Consider the following 17,328-nt stretch of genomic DNA (forward strand, 5'->3'; position numbering starts at 1 on the left):
GATAAGAGATGTGTATAGGACTGTGTTATATATATTTATCAGTTCTCCTGTCCAGGATGTTGAAATATTCACTTGTGAAAATTCCCAATAGCCTGCATTGTTAAGAAATATAAATTAAGTGAAAGGTACAATATGATGTGCAAACTATAGTTCTCTACAGACTTAGTAGCAATTGACTGGGTTTTTTCACAGTCTCCTGGGACCTCTTCTCATAGGCTTGATTTCGGTGGTGATGGGTGGTTTTGTTTTCCAGTTCAGCCATGGAGCCCTATGGCTCCCATCACACTCCAGAAAAGTATTTCAGGGGCGGCTCTGTGGCGGAACTGAAAAAAACAAACAAACCCTGCAGCCACCAAAAAATGATGGACAACTGGAGGTTCTCTGTTTTTCCATAAGGAAAGATAGGTTGAGCCAGCTAAAACAGGCTTCCCCCCCACGTGATGGGGGTGGGGGTGGGGAGCTGGGACGGTGCAGGGCGTGGGGTGACAGGTCCGCACACCCCCTGGGTCAGTGCCATCAAAACACAATACTGGCCTATTCCGGCGGCGCGTGTGACAAGGTCCCTAATGAATGCTGTCTGCCTAACAGCGTAAATATATCTAACTACCTGTAATATGTTGCAGTTCATGTTTTTTTTCTTCTTCATTTTTTCTCTTTACTATCTTGCTACTCTGTTAGAGTTGTGTTTCATCTTTCTTCTAAGGAACTCAAAATAACATGCATGTTGTGCCACTTGATTACAGTCTTATTAAACTAAGTTCTAGTGAATGATCATCCAGTGAACTTGAGAGAACACACAGAACGTCTTCCAAAATCTAAACTATTTATTATGACAGCTCTTTAGGAAAGCTGAGACGGGAGGGATAAATAGATTGAAGAAAAAAAAATGTGCATATTTATTGAGAACTGAACCTATGCACTTATCCATCAAAATAATTCTGGCCCCTGAAGTGGACAAGTAAGGTCAAAACATTTATTCAAAACACAAATATAGAACTTTGATATCATTTTAACTGCCAAGGCTTCATACTTTGGAATCCTGGCATTTGCAGTATGTTACAACAGTAGAACTCTGGGAGGACCATAAAAACACGGAATAATCTATTCCAGTCTTGAACAACAGTAAAAAAGTTATCTCTAATCTTTAAATTGTGTCCCCCCCCTTTTTTTTCCTTATAATATGAGTCTATTGGATTGTATTTTAGCTTCTGGAATGACAGAAAACAATATTGCTCCATCTTCCACATAACATCTCTTCTGAGATGTTCAACATCTTTATTAATGACTTAGAAAAAGGTTTAGAGGGCATACTTATCAAGTTTGCAGATGACACCAAATTAGAAGGGATAGCTAATACTCCAGAGGGCAGGATCAGAATTCAAAATGACCTTAACAGATTAGAGAGCTGGGCCAAAAATAACAAACTGAATTTCAACAAGGACAAATGTAAGATACTACACTTAGGCAGAAAAAAATGAAATGTAAAGATACAGAATGGATGATGCCTGGCTCAACAACAGTACATGTGAAAAAGATCTTGGGGTCTTCATGGACAACAAGTTGAACATGATCCAACTGTGATGTAGCAGCTAAAAAGCCAATGGGATTTTGGGCTGCATCAAAAGGAGCATAGTGTCTAGATCAAGGGAAGTCATGGTGCCTTTGTATTCTGCTTGGGTTAGACTTCACCTGGAATATTGTGTCACCATGGTTTGAAAGAGATATTGACAAACTGGAAGATGTCCAGAGGAGGGCAACTAAAACGATCAAAAGTCTAAAGACCATGCCCTATGAGGAGCATCTTAAAGAGCTGAGTATATTTAGCCTGAAGAAGAGATGGTTGAGAGGAGACATGATAGCCATGTATAAATATGTGAAAGGATGTCATAAAGAAGAAGGAGCAGTTTTCTGCTGCCCTGGAAACTAGGACTTTGAGCAATGGGTTTAAATTACAGGAAAGGAGATTCCACCTGAACATTAGGAAGAACTTCCTGGCTTTAAGAACTGCTCAGCAGTGGAATTCTTTACCTCGGAGTGTGGTGAAAGCTCCTTCCTCGGAAATTTTAAAGCAGAGAGTGGATGGCCATCTGTCGGAGGAGCTTTAATTGTGCTTTGCCTGCATGGCAGGGGTTGGACTAGATGGTCCATGTGGTCTCTTCCAACTCTTCCAATTATTCTATGATATTTAAGACAACTGTCCTATCACCTCTCACTCTTCCCTTCTCCAGGCTAAACATACCCAGAATTCTTCCTCATAAGGCTTGGTTTCTAGTCCTTTGATCATCTTGACCACTCCTTCTCTGGACACATTCCAGCTTGACAATATCCTGTTTGAACTGTGTTGTCCAAAGCTTGTCACAGTATTTCTGATAAGGCCTGACCAAAGTGGAATAGTGACCACTATTTCCTATGACACTATTCTCCTGTTGACACAAGCTTGAATTACAGTAGCTTTTTTAGCTGCTACATCGGACTGTTGGCCCATGTCTAGTTTGTGGTCTAAGACCCCTAAATCCTTTTCATATGTACTGTCTTCAAATCACATATTGTCTACCCTGTATTTTTAAGACATGGCCATTTTGGTCTGGAATATACTATTATGATTATGTTTTTGAATTCTACTTCCATGGAGAGCATCAAATTCAGCCACATGGAGAGGAAAACCATCAGCCTGTTTAAGTTACTTGGTTCAAGTATAAACAGACACCATCCTATGTTTGTTCATCCCATTTTTCCTACCTAGATGTAGCATGTTTGGCTCTGTTGAAATTTATTTTGCTAGTTTGGCCAAACTTTTCAGTTTGGGTTATTTCCATCTATTTCAGTGTTATCTACAATTTTGATAAGCATGCCTGCTCAGGACAGAATCCTCAAGCACTTATTAAATACTTATCTTCAGGATCAAGAGCAACCATTGATGAGGATTCTCTGGGTTTAGTCAATCATTTACAAATCCACCTAATAATTTAGCCATGCATCACTATTTAGCTTGCAAGAATATCATGGTGGATCTAGTGAACAGCTTTACTGAAATCAAGGTATATATCCCTAGCACTCCTCTGAAGTAAGTATTATCAAAGAGAAGAGCTAAGATTAAGAACCTCATCAGATGTCCCTTTATAAAATGAAGGACAGCGGGGAAAATCATGGGCCAGCGTATGCAACTGTCACTGTTATTATATTTATTTATACCCTGCTTTATTTCCCCCAAGGGGACTCAAAGCAACTATATGTTCACTACTATTGGGAGTCCATGGTATCCCTTCCCATGATAATAAACTGATTTTTTTCCTGGATATTAAAGTTTCTCTCATAAAGAGAGCCAGAAACTATGACAATGAAGTGATAAATAATAGCTGCAAACAATTGTCAGTTATAGGAAATGAAGAACCATCAACAAGAGAGACTCAGCAGAAGAATTACTATCAACATTACTGCATGTAATATGAGTTTGCTAAGTATGTTTTAAGTGCTCCTGAGATCAATTTCTTAAAAATCTCAAAAGACTGCGATGGTATGTTTTAAAAATCTGATACATGACTGTACCGATGATTTATTATTTCATAATGAATTCCTACAGGTAATAAAATAACTTAATCTCCCAAGTTAGTGCTTCCACAGCTTCTTTTATTCATGGTTATTTGTTTCAGCTATTTATTGTGTCACTGTCCAATCACTTTCTCATGGCAGTTTACACGTGATGGAATTTTAAATTCCTTGCTTTTTCTGCACACAGCGTTCTGCTCATGAATGCAAAATTATGCACATCAGATGTATAACGAAGCTCAGGAATAGCTTTACAAAATATGATTCCTTGAGCAGAGAGGGCATAGGGAACTTGGTTAGGGATTCCCAGTTTCCAAATAGTACTGGTATAACTTCATTCGGATCACCTAGAGGATCTTTTCATCAGCCAACCCTAGATTGTGGAAGGACCTGCTGGAAGAGCTCCAACAGCTAAATGAGCTGTCATAGCTTAATGCACAAATAAAGACCCATCTCTTCTGGCAGACCTACCCAGTCAATTTTAAACTGTAAATTTTAAATTTATGTTCTATTGTATTTTAATCTTTGTACCATGCATTTTAATATATCTATTTTATAGAACAAGCAGTCCCTGAGTTACAAACATCTGATTTACAAATTATTCATAGTTAAGACCGGGTAAGAAACAATAGGAAATGAGAGAAATCTATCCCTAGGAAAGGAAATTTCATTCCTGAAAGAGTTATCATGGTGAAAAAGGTGTATCCACTGAAGATTTATCGCCAATCCTTGTTTCCACAGCAAGAATCTTTTTCAAAATTCATTGATCACAGGGGCAGAAAGTGAGATGAAATCTTCTGAACAGGGGCACAGACAGCAAAACAAGTATCACAGGAGTGTTAACCCTTCCCTATGCTATCCAAAGCTAGTGCTTGCTCTCTCTCTCTCTCTCTCTCTCTCTCTCTCTCTCTCTCTCTCTCTCTATATATATATATATATATATATACACACACACACACACACATATACACATACATACATACATACATACATATACACATACATACATGCACACGGTTGGAGTTACTCTAAAAAGTGTAACTGTTCTGACTTACATCCAAATTCAACTTAAGAACAAACCTATAGAACCTATCTTGTTCATAACTTTGGAACTGCCTGTAATGTTAATATATGTATCGTATTGTATATATTTTATGGTGATGTGTTTTTATTGTGTTGTGCCCTGTCTTGAGCCATGAGGAAAGGTGAGTAAAAAATGAACTATTATTATTATTATTATTATTATTATTATTATTATTATGATTATTATTATTATTATTATCATCATCATCATCATCATCATCATCATCATCATCATCATCATCATTTAATGGAAAAAATCAGTAGCAGAAACCCATCATGTTAGCATTATCCAGAACAGTGGTTCTCAACCTGTGGGTCCCCAGATGTTTTGGCCTACAACTTCTAGAAATCCCAGCCAGTTTACCAGATATTAGGATTTCTGGGAGCTGAAAGCCAAAACATCTGGGGAACCACAGGTTGAGAACCATTGACCTAGAAGATCTCAAATGAAGATTGTTTCTCAAACGAAACAATCATTGCCCATATCATCATACAAACATATCTATTGTGCTAGAGCCAGGCCCATAGCCAGGATTTTGATTCGGGGGGGCTGGGATTTTGGCTCGCTGGGGGGAGGGGGTTGGATTTTGATCTCGGGGGGGGGGGCTGAGTCTGAGTGTGGGAGGGTCTACCCCAGCAAACCTTTTGTATCGTTATCCCAATACTTCCATGCATATGGGATATATTGAGCATGGTGATCAGATCATGATATGAATAAACATTACAGTTTAAATAATAAATGTAAAGCTGTGATGTCCCATGGACCCTTGGGCCGTGAACTTGACTCCATTGTGGACCACAGTGATGAGGAAACAAGTTTTGTGCCGATTCAGCAAGACTCTGCCCCGTTCCAGATGTTCCCTATTGACAATTCTAGTTCAACACTCATTAAAAAGGCCCTTGAAACGGAGTCTTCTCTTCCCAGTTCCCCTCCCTTTGATAGAAGGATGTTTGTGGAAACTAACAGGCAGGAGAAAGCTGGCAGGAGATGAAGCGCGCGATTAGCAGCAAGGGAATCTGCTGATTAACCTATTTTCCCCTGAGAATTCTAAGGGAGGATTGCATCTGGTCAAGATGTTGTTCTTGAGACACCTGTTCTGAGGGAAGATTCGAAGTTCTTTAAAAGTTCTGTGTGCTGGCTAGCCAGCGCGGAATCAACGTGAAAGTTGAAGGGATAACTTCGTTCCCAGCCAAGTGTGGACCGCGTCGGAGTCCACTACCTTCCAGCCTAGCCGTGCCTTGTCCAGCTGTGTTCCTTGCCTTGCCTTGCCATGATTCCAGCCTTGCCTTGTTGTGTTGTGTATGCAGTCTTGTCTACAATTCCTTGCCTCGGACTTGTTTTGAACTCTAGTGAAGACTTGGACTTTTCCCCACTCAAACTAATTGGAAGTTTGAGTGCGTTTCGGTTTCTTGGATTACAAACTTTGAACTTTAATATCAGACATTGGACACTATATTATTGGACTATATTTGACCTTTCCCAAAAGGTCTATTGCTGAACTATATCTTCTGCTTGTTTTTTCTTCATTTATTCATTTCCTTAATAAAGATATTAGATTGTTTATTGGCTTCGGTGTATTGGTTTCCAGTGCTCTTGCAGCCAGGGGTGTCACAAAAGCCTTCTTGCGGACCACCCTGAGAATTTCGGGGGGGGGGTTCAAGCCCCTCAAGCCCCCCCCCCCCCCCCCAGCTACATGCCTGGCTAGAGCTATTGGTATATTTCAGCCTAAGCATTTGTGTCTTGCTGAGAATATACAATCCATTGCTTCTAAGTGATAAAAAGTTATTTATGCCAGTGGTTGAATGGCATAACTGTTTAACTTGAAACAATGCTGCAATGTCCTGTTGTGAATAAATGTGTACATACTCCTTCAATCACAATAGGCTATTGCAGCATTGTTTCAAGTTAATGAAGAAATATAATGAAGTAATCTGATCTAAATAAAGCCATTTTAAAAACATGGATAAGTTTAGTGTCATATAGTTTTCTCACTATAATATGATGTGCAACGGTGCACACAGAGTCATAGATAAAAGCAAATAAAACAAGACATCAAGTTGCACTCTCTAAGAGTGCAGAGGTCAACATTGTCACATCAAACAGAGAGATTAACATTTAGAGAAAGATCGTGATTAGTGTCTGACAGGACAGGCCTCAATATGGTGTATCCTCTAAATCCTAGCCCTGCTGACTAGATCATTTAACATGTATCATAGGAGGAAGGGAAAATACATTGCAACCAATATCTGAATGGACTATATTCTTAGAGGACATCCATGGAATATTATTACTTTGAATGATTACTACTTCCCATGAATAAACTATACAAGAACAACTTGGCCACAGAGAATATATTAGATCCCTCAGCAAACATGAATTTGGGAAGAACTTATTTCAAAATAGATTTATTCTGTGAAAGAAGAAGGCTGAAGTAAGAGATGATATGAACCTTCCTTCCCTTTACCCAAAGGAACTGCAGTTGTATCTTAAATCCTGAGGAAAGCAACAGTGAAAATAAAGATATGGTAGCCAAATATTTAATATTTATCACTGACAGGAAAGCATCTGCTTTAAAAAAACACTTTTGGAAGAAAAGGCTATATTTTTGATTGTATTTTCTTCCACCAAAGTTTCTTTCCAAACCACTCCCTCCCAGTATCCATATGTTCCTCTCCTGTCCTGTTAAATCTCATCCTGGATTATCTGTTGTCTGAAATCTCTCTCATTTGAACCCTTCTACTTTTCTTTCTGACTATTCAGAAACTAATTTAAATGTAAATCAAAACACTTCTCAGAATTCAAAATACTCACTATTCCTTCATTCTTCATGGTATTTTAAGGCATTCTTTTCATCTCAGTGAGTTTAGACTCTGTTATAAACAGATAATATGATAGCATCATTAACATTTTAATACCATTTTTATTATTATTTTTACTAGCTTACATACAGCTTCATACTGGGCTTTATGGGTTGTGAAAGCTGGGCACAGACCTCTAAACACAATGTGCTCAAAATCCGTGTCCAGCAAAGCATAACTGAACTCCTAATCATTTTGAGGGAGTCATAACTTGAAGGAGCGATGCCTTCAAACCAACTCCGTTAACCGGAAACTCATTCCTTGTTTATTCAATGGGGCAAAGAAATACAAAATATGCTGTATCGTTCAAAGGGACTTATTGTATTAAATTGTTTATGAGTTATTCAACATTGATATTACTAGACTGCCAAATGGATGGATGGGTGCCAAATAGCCTATAACAGAGCTTGGAAAAGTTGCCTTTTTATGGAGCACAGCTCCCCAAATTCTCAAGGGAGCAGATGCATTGGCATCCTGGCTGGGATATTTTGGGAGTTTTGAAGTCCGTAAAAGTAACAAAGGGCAACTTTCATGGGCCCAAATTCCCCCTCCCCCCAAAAAAACTGGATGCTGCAGCCTACTCAATTTCCTACAGGCATAGTGCCAAAAACTGGGTATTTCTTGTTTTTCAGGCAAATACACCTTGCATTCATGGTGACTAGTATTTTAGGGTGACCTCTGGGAGAATGACTGCATTTCATTAATTCTAATATGTATTTGATTGTAAGATGCTCACTAACTTCAGTACAACCAACAGGAAAAAAAACTATATATATATATATATATATATATATATATATATATATATCTCCAAAAAGCACCTGCGATTCTAAAACATATCCCATTTTTAAAGATGGTTATATAGTGAAAAAGTGCATCTTCAAATTGAAAAAATACAGTATTAGCCTTGGAAGCAAGAAAAACATAAGATGTATGCTTTTTATGTGAGGAAAAACGACAATATTTCTTTTCTTGCAACATTTGGCGGTGAGGTGACCTGTGGGAACACAGAAATGGTCATGGAGCTGCATGTGACCTCATTTATTCTCAGATATGTTTGTATACACATATGTTTGTATGAGGAACTGCATTTCCTCATTTTCCTCTTCCTCCCCTTCCCTTGCTTTTGCTATGGATATAACGTACAATCTTTTTTTTCCAGACTGCCTCCATTGGGCATGTTTCCTTAATCCACCATGCAAAGAGTATATAATTATGATCCATTTATTTGATCAGGTTCCCTCAGCATCATTTAGGTTGAAATGAGACCTCTTGCAATTGTTGTTATGTGCTTTCAAGTCATTCCTGACTTATGGTGAGCCTGAGGCAAACCTATCACACTGTTTTCTTGGTCAAAGTCCACTTTACCAAAAGTCAGAATTGTTATCTTCCATTGTATATACATAAAAAGCTATGAACACAAAATAGTTATGGAATGCAAGAGATACAGTCTGAGATTTCTGTGCAAAATGAGTAAATCCAGCAGTTCTGGAACAGGGGTTTAGAGTGTATGGATGCATTCAGCTATTAGATCTCTAAGGAACACATTTTTGAAGGCAGGGGAGATAGAAAATGAATTTGTACTTCTGCTGTGTAAATGCAAATAACTATGCCCACTGAGTAAAAACACCAATGAAAATTCTCCTTCATCCTGTCTGACTCTGCACAGTGAGAGGATGTATTTAAGGAAAAATGGGGGGGGGGGGGTCAGCTTTCCCTAGCCAAGCAGTGCTATCTTTTTCTGAATTCAGACCATGAATAGCAACATGAGATTTAGCTGTTTTGACTCTGTAGCCAGAATTCTGTTTGGCTCTATGATGATGTAAATGCCCTTACATGAACAGTTCTATTTTTCTCAGAGATGGTGAGAGGGAGTCCTATACCACTAGCATAAACTTTTGCAAATGAACTCATGCTTTCCAGGAGGTCCCATAACTGCAGGGCTTTATGGTGGGCAGGGAATTGGATCAAGAGGGTATGACGGTGCTAGCAGATGTTCACTTGATTGGGCAACGATGCTATCCAGTAATTCAAACCTAGTTGCACTGGTATAATTTTAGGAACACACTGAAAGGCAACATATCTGTAGAAGTGAATATATTTTGCATATTTTTCTGGATGTTGCTTTAACGTAAGCTCTATTTCTCAGGTCTTATTCAAGCATACCTTCCAACTATCCTGATTTGGCAGGAATAATCCTAGTTAATCCTCTGCTATTCTATTTTTAACTATCTTTTAAAACAACCAAGGTTTTTTCCTCTTCTTCTCACTTTCCCCTTTTGTCCTCAGTTTAGTTTAATTGAAGCAACCCTAATTCAAAATAGTTTGCCCAAGCCTTGTCTACACTTGCAAAAAAAGAAAAAGAAAAAAAGAATCCAAACAAACCCCAAAACCTATGAATCGAAGGCTGCCAAAGCTACTTTTGGTGACTATTCTGTTGTTATTGTTTAAACCAGATTCACACTCCTTTGGACAAAGTTTGGGATACTCCAGAGTTTGTTGGAAACTCCTGAGTATGATGCAGCTTTGGGGTGGTCTAGACTGCTAAAATGGGTCTGATTTGGCCCAATCTACAGTTCAGATTGGACATCATCACCAATCTACTAATGTTGTCTGAACTAATCAGCTCAAGAAAAGGGGTTGGAATGTAATCATGTCACTACCACTGCTGGTCCTTGTGGGCAAACTCTTGGTCATTGTGGGTGCATCTCTCCTCCTCCTTCCTGATCATGTTGGCTGCACATCTTCTCATGTCAGAATGGGGTGCCCACACAACTAGGAAGAAGGAGGATAATTGCCTCCTTCATGCTGTTTTAGGGGCTGTCAGGACCCTGGCTGCAGAGCACCAATAACCTTACACAGAGGCCAGTCTCTATCTAATATCTTTATTTAAGAAATATATAAAATCAATAAAAACAAGTGAAGAATATAGTTCAGAAGCAGACCTTTCAGATGAGGTCAAATATAGTCCAGAAATGTATTGTCCAATATAAGATATTAGAGTTCAAAGTTTTAATCCACTTGACCGAAACACACACTTTGCCAAGCAATAGTGTGGGGAAATAACAGAGTCTTTAAAGTCCAATGAAGCTTGACAACAAGGCTGGAAATAAACTTGATTCTTGGCTAGATCCGTGACTGAAGACGAGGCAAACATGAAGCATGAAACAGAGTCCGTGGTAAAACCGTGAGACAGGGCAAGGCTTGAAGCTTGATCCGGGAAGCAAGGAACTGGGATTACGAAGTCCACACACGATCTCTCTCCTCAAGCTGATCAATTGACTCCGCAAAGAATCCCTCACGCCAAACACCTATATTGGGTCTCGTTTTCCCGCCAACAGAACTCTTTCCCTAGAGAACGAGAAGCGAAACCCAACTCTGTCCAGATGCATGACTCCTTAGAATTTCCCAAGGGAAGCAGACCTAATCAGCCATTTGTTTGGCAGCGATTCTCAGGCTTCTCTGATTAGCCTCCCTGACTCCCCTATCTTTAGAATAATTTTCCCTCCTGGAAAACGGGGGGAGTTCTGCCCAAGGCCTGTTTGGCTGAATTCTTGAGGGCAAACATCAACATCCTGCAGGTGAAGAGACTCCGGCTCTTGCTGAACCGGCGAAAACCCCATGTTTTCCTCTTCGTCTGCCACAATAGTACTAGGAACAGGACTACAAGGCCCATGAGTCATCACAGGGGCTGACATGATGCCCCGTTCTAGTGTCAGCAGGGGCACCTGTGATGGCAAGGAGCTCATGTGGTGTCATAGCCAGCAGCTCCCAGCAGTTTGCCTGGCCTGGCTCAGCTACTGAAGCAAACACTTTCCAGCATTTGGAGCAAACTAGTGAAGGGTTAACCATACCTGCTCTTCTAGAATGGGGAAGGTATCAGAGATCTCAGAAATTAGCTGTGAAAGGATGATGAAACAAGCATAAGCTAAGACCTTAATAAAAAGAGCCCTCTAAGTACGTCATCAAATGGCTGGCAGCAGGAGGTGGTGCTCTGCTTTGCTGCAAGGCGTGCAGAATCTGGCCCCATGCCTCACATCACCAGGATCCATGGGAGGGCGATCACATGGGGAGAAGCATGAGAGCACGTGATGCAAGCGTGGTGCGAGTAGCTTTCCCCCATAGAGTTAATGCCAACACAGGAAACTGGCACAATGTTGTCTGATGGTAGCTGGCCAGCACCATGGCTGCTGATTTTATCCCCATATATTGAGGTCGTATGTAGTGGCTTTGTGTGGTAGTCAACATTGCATTCTTGTTCTGGAACCTGGCTCTGCTACCCCTCAGTTTATTTCCAAGAGCTCCTGGCATTTGACTTCTGGATTCTGACAAATGTTATTTCCAACTTCTGGACTCTGACCTTGGTTTTGTTGTTACTCTTGTTTTTAATCCTGACTCCTTTGTTCTTCTGGTTACCATCATTTCTGACTCTGGACTATGATCTTGGCTATCACCATTGTTTCCTATCTTGAACCCTGACTCTGCTCCTTTTTGGACTACCAGCATTTCTGACCCTGAACTGATCATCATCATCATCATCATCATCATCATCATCATCATCATCATCATTTAATTACTTATTAATCGCCCTCCATCAAGATGCTCTAGGCGATTTACAAGATAAAATTGTAAAGGGTAAAAATACATACATACATCTTGGCTTTCATTTTGTTTTTTACTTGCCTCTGTTACTTCATCAGCTTGATTTCCAGAGATTGGATTTTGTAACTCAGCACTGGCTCACACCTATCTGTTTGTGGCTTGCACTTCTGTTATTCTATCTTGACTCCTGAAGTTGTTCTTCTCTCATATCAGACTCTTGACGTCAGCTGATTCCCCTGGTGTTTGTTGAAACCTAATAACATGGCTGATGTTCATGACACATGGGGCTTCTGTGACTAGCTAGGGGCAGTGGTAGCAACATGTAAGAAATAAGATGGATTCCACTCCCAGGTTATGTGAACATTGGCCCTGGATTCTGCACAATCTACAGATTCAGAGCCGCTCCATGTAGATAAGCCCTCATGCAAAAATAAACTGTTACAGTGTCTCCTAGCTTGTTTTCCCCCATTTATAATATCCGCCATCTTGGCAACACTCTGCTGTTGCTTGGCCACAGGTGTTTTAGTTTTCATCTCTGAAATGTTGGAATGGATGCCCAATACATTTTGATAGTTGCTGCCAAAAATCCAAATAGCAGCCCCTGACACCTGATGCTGTGAAAGATTAAGATTAAGATCAATAACCAAGTTCTTGCTTTTTTTAAATGTCCTTTAATTTGCTACTGAAGGAGAGTCAATTGCTCTGCTTTATGATATGACTGGGCCCACCACAGATTTGCATTAAATGCCTGTGAAGATGAATATCACAAATGATTTCCTGGCAGTTTTTGATAGATTTCTGCATCTAGCCTAACAAGCTTTCACTCAGTAGGAACATTTCTGCTTTCTAATCTCTATGTAACCCACTGCCAAGCACAACATGATAGCCCTGTCTTCCTTTACAGTCTGCATATTCACTATGATAGCTGGTTAATTGCTATTGAAATCATTTTGACGCATCTTTAATCTGAAAATATCGTGCCAGTTTTTGTGCAGGTTAAGAAAATGCCAGCCAATTCTAAAAAGGCAATTCAATTGATTGGCTTAGATAACAAAGCATTTTTGGTGGGCCACTACAGGTGACATTTTGAGAAATGCATTTTCTTCAAATACTGTACGCAAGTCACTTATTTTGGAGAAATAAATGATATTGGTTGGAGACATCTGCAATTCACACAGAACACATTTCACCGCAGGCAGGGCCAATTAAAATACATAGCTTTAACCTGTAATTTAATAAGTTGATTGATTAATTATACTAATTAATTGAATAAGGTTTGAACTATTCTCATCCCAGTAAAATAAAGATAAAGATAGCCTTATTTTCTTCCAACAAATTGTCATTTGTTTTGGTTGCTCGCAGTCATTTTAGGTTGCAAATGAATCAGCCCCCAATGTCGTAGTGGGTTAAAGCCTTGTGACTTGAAGGTTGGGTTGCTGAACTGAAGGCTGCCAGGTTCGAATCCCACCCGGGGAAAGCGCAGATGAGCTCCCTCTATCAGCTCTAGCTCCATGCGGGGACATGAGAGAAGCCTCCCACAAGGATGGTAAAACATCAAAACATCCGGGCGTTCCCTGGGCAACGTCCTTGCAGACGGCCAATTCTCTCACACCAGAAGCGACTCAGGTTGCTCCTGACACGAAAAAAAAGCCCCAGTAATAATTCTTCTTTTACACATCTGAAGCATTCTACATAACTAGATGCTACTGAGGTAAATGAGGACCACATGAGACAGCCTATCCTGACATTTTTTGCATGTGGCATACAAATATGTGTGCACAAACCCTCTTCCATGACCCAGCCATAATGGAACAGCAGGAAGCTTCTCTTCTGTCAACCAGCACATTTAAAAAAAACAATGCTGGTAAGGTTTAAAGATCATAATAGTTCAACAGCAAGGACAATAGGTTACATTTGCCTGCTGTGATGTATGTTTACCACATGAGGTAAAGGCAGGGTGTCAGAAAACCCATCATTTTTCAGAATGTGCTACCCTGCTGTTGGTGAGCATGATCAACATATCTAAGGATGCTCAAGAGTAATGGTTGTATTTTAAGAGACAGCTGCAACCTGTCTCTGATAATCTTGTTTTTAAAAAGGAAAAGGTATGGCAACCTCCCCCACTCCCCAATCCAAAACTCAAGGTGATTTACAACTTTTAAACCAAATATAGATAAAACACAAAAAGCTGTGATGCAGGAAGACATTGATTGCCTTCTTTATAGCACCCAGTACTTGTGCTACCAAACAGATATGATGCCCTAAAGGCCTCATGCTAGGACCAGCTCGGTAAAGAATTGAAAGTTGTGATAAATGGATTCATTTCTCTTCTTTTTGTAACTAGTGCTATTTATGATAAGGCTTCATGACCACAAGTACAAGAAATATTAATATGCAGATTGGACATCCCTTATTTGAATTCCAAAATACTCCGAAGCTGTCCACATGGGTGATGGAGATAGTAACACTTCTGCTTTCTGATGGCTTGGTGTGATACTGAAAATGTTGTGTGTGAAATTGCCTTCAGGCTACATAAGGTGTACATAAAACATACATTACTTTCATGTTTAGACTTGGATTCCATCTCCAAGATGTATTGTATATGCAAATACAGGGATTCTGAAATCCAAAAAATTTGAAATCCAAAACACTTCTGGTCCGAAGCATTTTGGATATTCAACCTATATTATGATAGGATAGCCTTCTTACCACAATGTTTAAAAATGATGTTTGAGGCTATATTTCAGTATGAGTTGATAATGCTATCTGCCCAACTTGTATTCAAAGTTAACAGTTTGTATTTCAGGTTTCCAATTTTAATAACAGAGTGGATGCAATGGCAATGAGATTTTAGGAGCTATAGAGCATGCAGCTGGCACATGTTCAAATGAATATATAGAGGTAGGAAAATCTCAAAATAACATTTTAATTTTTATTTGAGAAAGTGCTTTAAATAAGCATGTTGATGATCAGCAACTTGGGAAGATCAAAAGTCAGGTAAGTGTATGCATAGGAGTTCTTTTGTCCCTTCTATATAAAAGGAAAATAATCTTGGGATGATCTGGAAAGTGTTTGAGAGAAGGAAGTCAAAAACCACAGTTGGGTTGATTCCCCTCCTCTCCCTCTGAAGATAGAGGCCTGGTATTAGTTTTTCCTCTTGTTATTTTTTTCATTGGAAGAAGTGTCTCCTTTAGACAAATACGTAGGAACCAGAGATAGAGAAACAGATTGTATGGAATATGTTCAAATATCCTTTCACGACTCAGATTCTTTTATTTCTTTCTTTATTTTACTTTTTTGGCTGCGATTGAACAGGAATTGACCGTAAAATGACCAATTTGTATCAGAAAGAAATTATGCCAAATTGTTAATAACAATAAATGAGAGGCAAATATTACATTTCCATGGATGCCAATGAAACTACTTCCTGCACTCCCCAGGCACATCAGAACTAGCTGGTAATGTTGGTTAAATATATTAAATTTGTCAAATGCATTCTGTATGTGTGCATTTCATTTTTACTGCTGAAGTTTAGTAATGTACATTTCTCCCTGTTGAAATTCATTTTGTTAGTTTTGGCCCTGCTCTCTAATCTGTTCAGTAATGAATGAATTTTATTGTTATGGTCACAGACCAAGAGTGCAATTTGTTTAGGTTATTTTAAATTCCGGTCCTGTTTTCTGGAGTATTAGCCACCCCTACCAACTTAGTGTCATCTGCAAACTTGAAAAACAGACCTCACAACCTCTGAGGATGCCTGCCATAGATTCAGGAGAAATGTCAAGAGAGAATGCTTCTGGAACATGGTCACACATCCCGAAAAACTCACAGCATCTCATGCCCTCTAAACTTTCATCCAAGTCACTGATAAAGATGTTGAACAGAACTTTGGCCAGGACTGAACCCTGTGGCATTCCACTAGTCACTTCTTTCCAGGGTGAAGAGGAACCATTGGTAAGCACCCTTTGGGTTTGGCCAGGCAACCATTTCCCAACCCACCTAACAGTAGCATTGTCTAGCTCAAATTTTATTAGTTTATTTGTAATAGTAATAATAGTAATAATAGTAATAAATTTTATTGATTAGCCCTTAGGCTGTATCACAATACCAAACCAAACAACAAGGCTTGATAGGACTTGATTACACTCTATATAGAAAGTTAGACTAAGACACTTAAAACAATACAGTAAATAAATATGATAAAACTGAATATATACATCATATTTCCTTATAACCCTACAATTTACCCCAATCAGCCCCACATTAGTTTATTAGTTTCTTTGCAAAAATATCATGGGGGATCTTCTCAAAAGCTTTGCTGAAATTGAGATATGCTATATCCACAACATTCCCTTCATCTACTAAGCTTGTAACTCTGTCAAAAAAGAGATAAGGTCCATCTATTTAAGATAGGTTCTCTGTGTAGTAGTCAGGCAGATGTTTCTGGGAAATGTGACATGAAAGCCTAATGATCCCTTTTATTGTTTGCCACCCAGCATTTGGTATTCAGAGGCATAATGTTTCTGAACATGAGACAGCATGACTTGCCTTCATTGACAGTCTTATACCAAATGCTAAACCAGTGGTTCCTAAACTTATTTGGCCTGCCGCCCCTTTTCAAGAAAAAATATGACTCAGCGCCCCCTGGAAGGGGTGTGTGGCTTAGAGGGGTGGGCTCCTGCTCAAGAGGGTGGGGATGAGCCTCTCCCCTTGTCCAGGATGCAGGGCTGCAAGGGAAGGTGGGCGGGGCCACAAATGGGCAACCAGGACTGGGATGGGTGGAGTTACAAGCTCTGAGAAAGGGTTGAGCTTCTATCCCTGTCCTGAGGCGCCTGCCAGGACACCAGAGGCGGGGCTAGAGGAGGGGGCAGGGCCTCTTCCCAAGTTCCTGACAGGGCTGAACCTCTATACCCTGCCCCCATGTTCTAACAAGTGCCTTAGGGGAGGTATACAGAGGCTCAGCCCTGTCTCGCGCTCTTGAGAAGAGGCCCCACCCCCACCCCTAGCCCCGCCCTTTAGTCCTAAAAGGCATCTCAGGAAAGGTATAGAGGCTCAGCCCTGTCTCAGGCTCTTGGAAGGAGGCCCCGCCCCCTTCCCTAGCTCTACCCTCTGTCCCAACAAGTGCCTCAGGAGAGGTATAGATTCTCAGCCCTGTCTCAGGCTCTTTGGAAGAAGCCACACCCACTCCTCTAGCTCCGCACCCTATGTCCTAACAGGCGCCTCAGGTGCTCAGCCCTG

This window comes from Anolis carolinensis, chromosome 2, assembly GCF_035594765.1.
Source record: "Anolis carolinensis isolate JA03-04 chromosome 2, rAnoCar3.1.pri, whole genome shotgun sequence".
NCBI classification, from domain to species: Eukaryota; Metazoa; Chordata; class Lepidosauria; order Squamata; family Dactyloidae; genus Anolis; species Anolis carolinensis.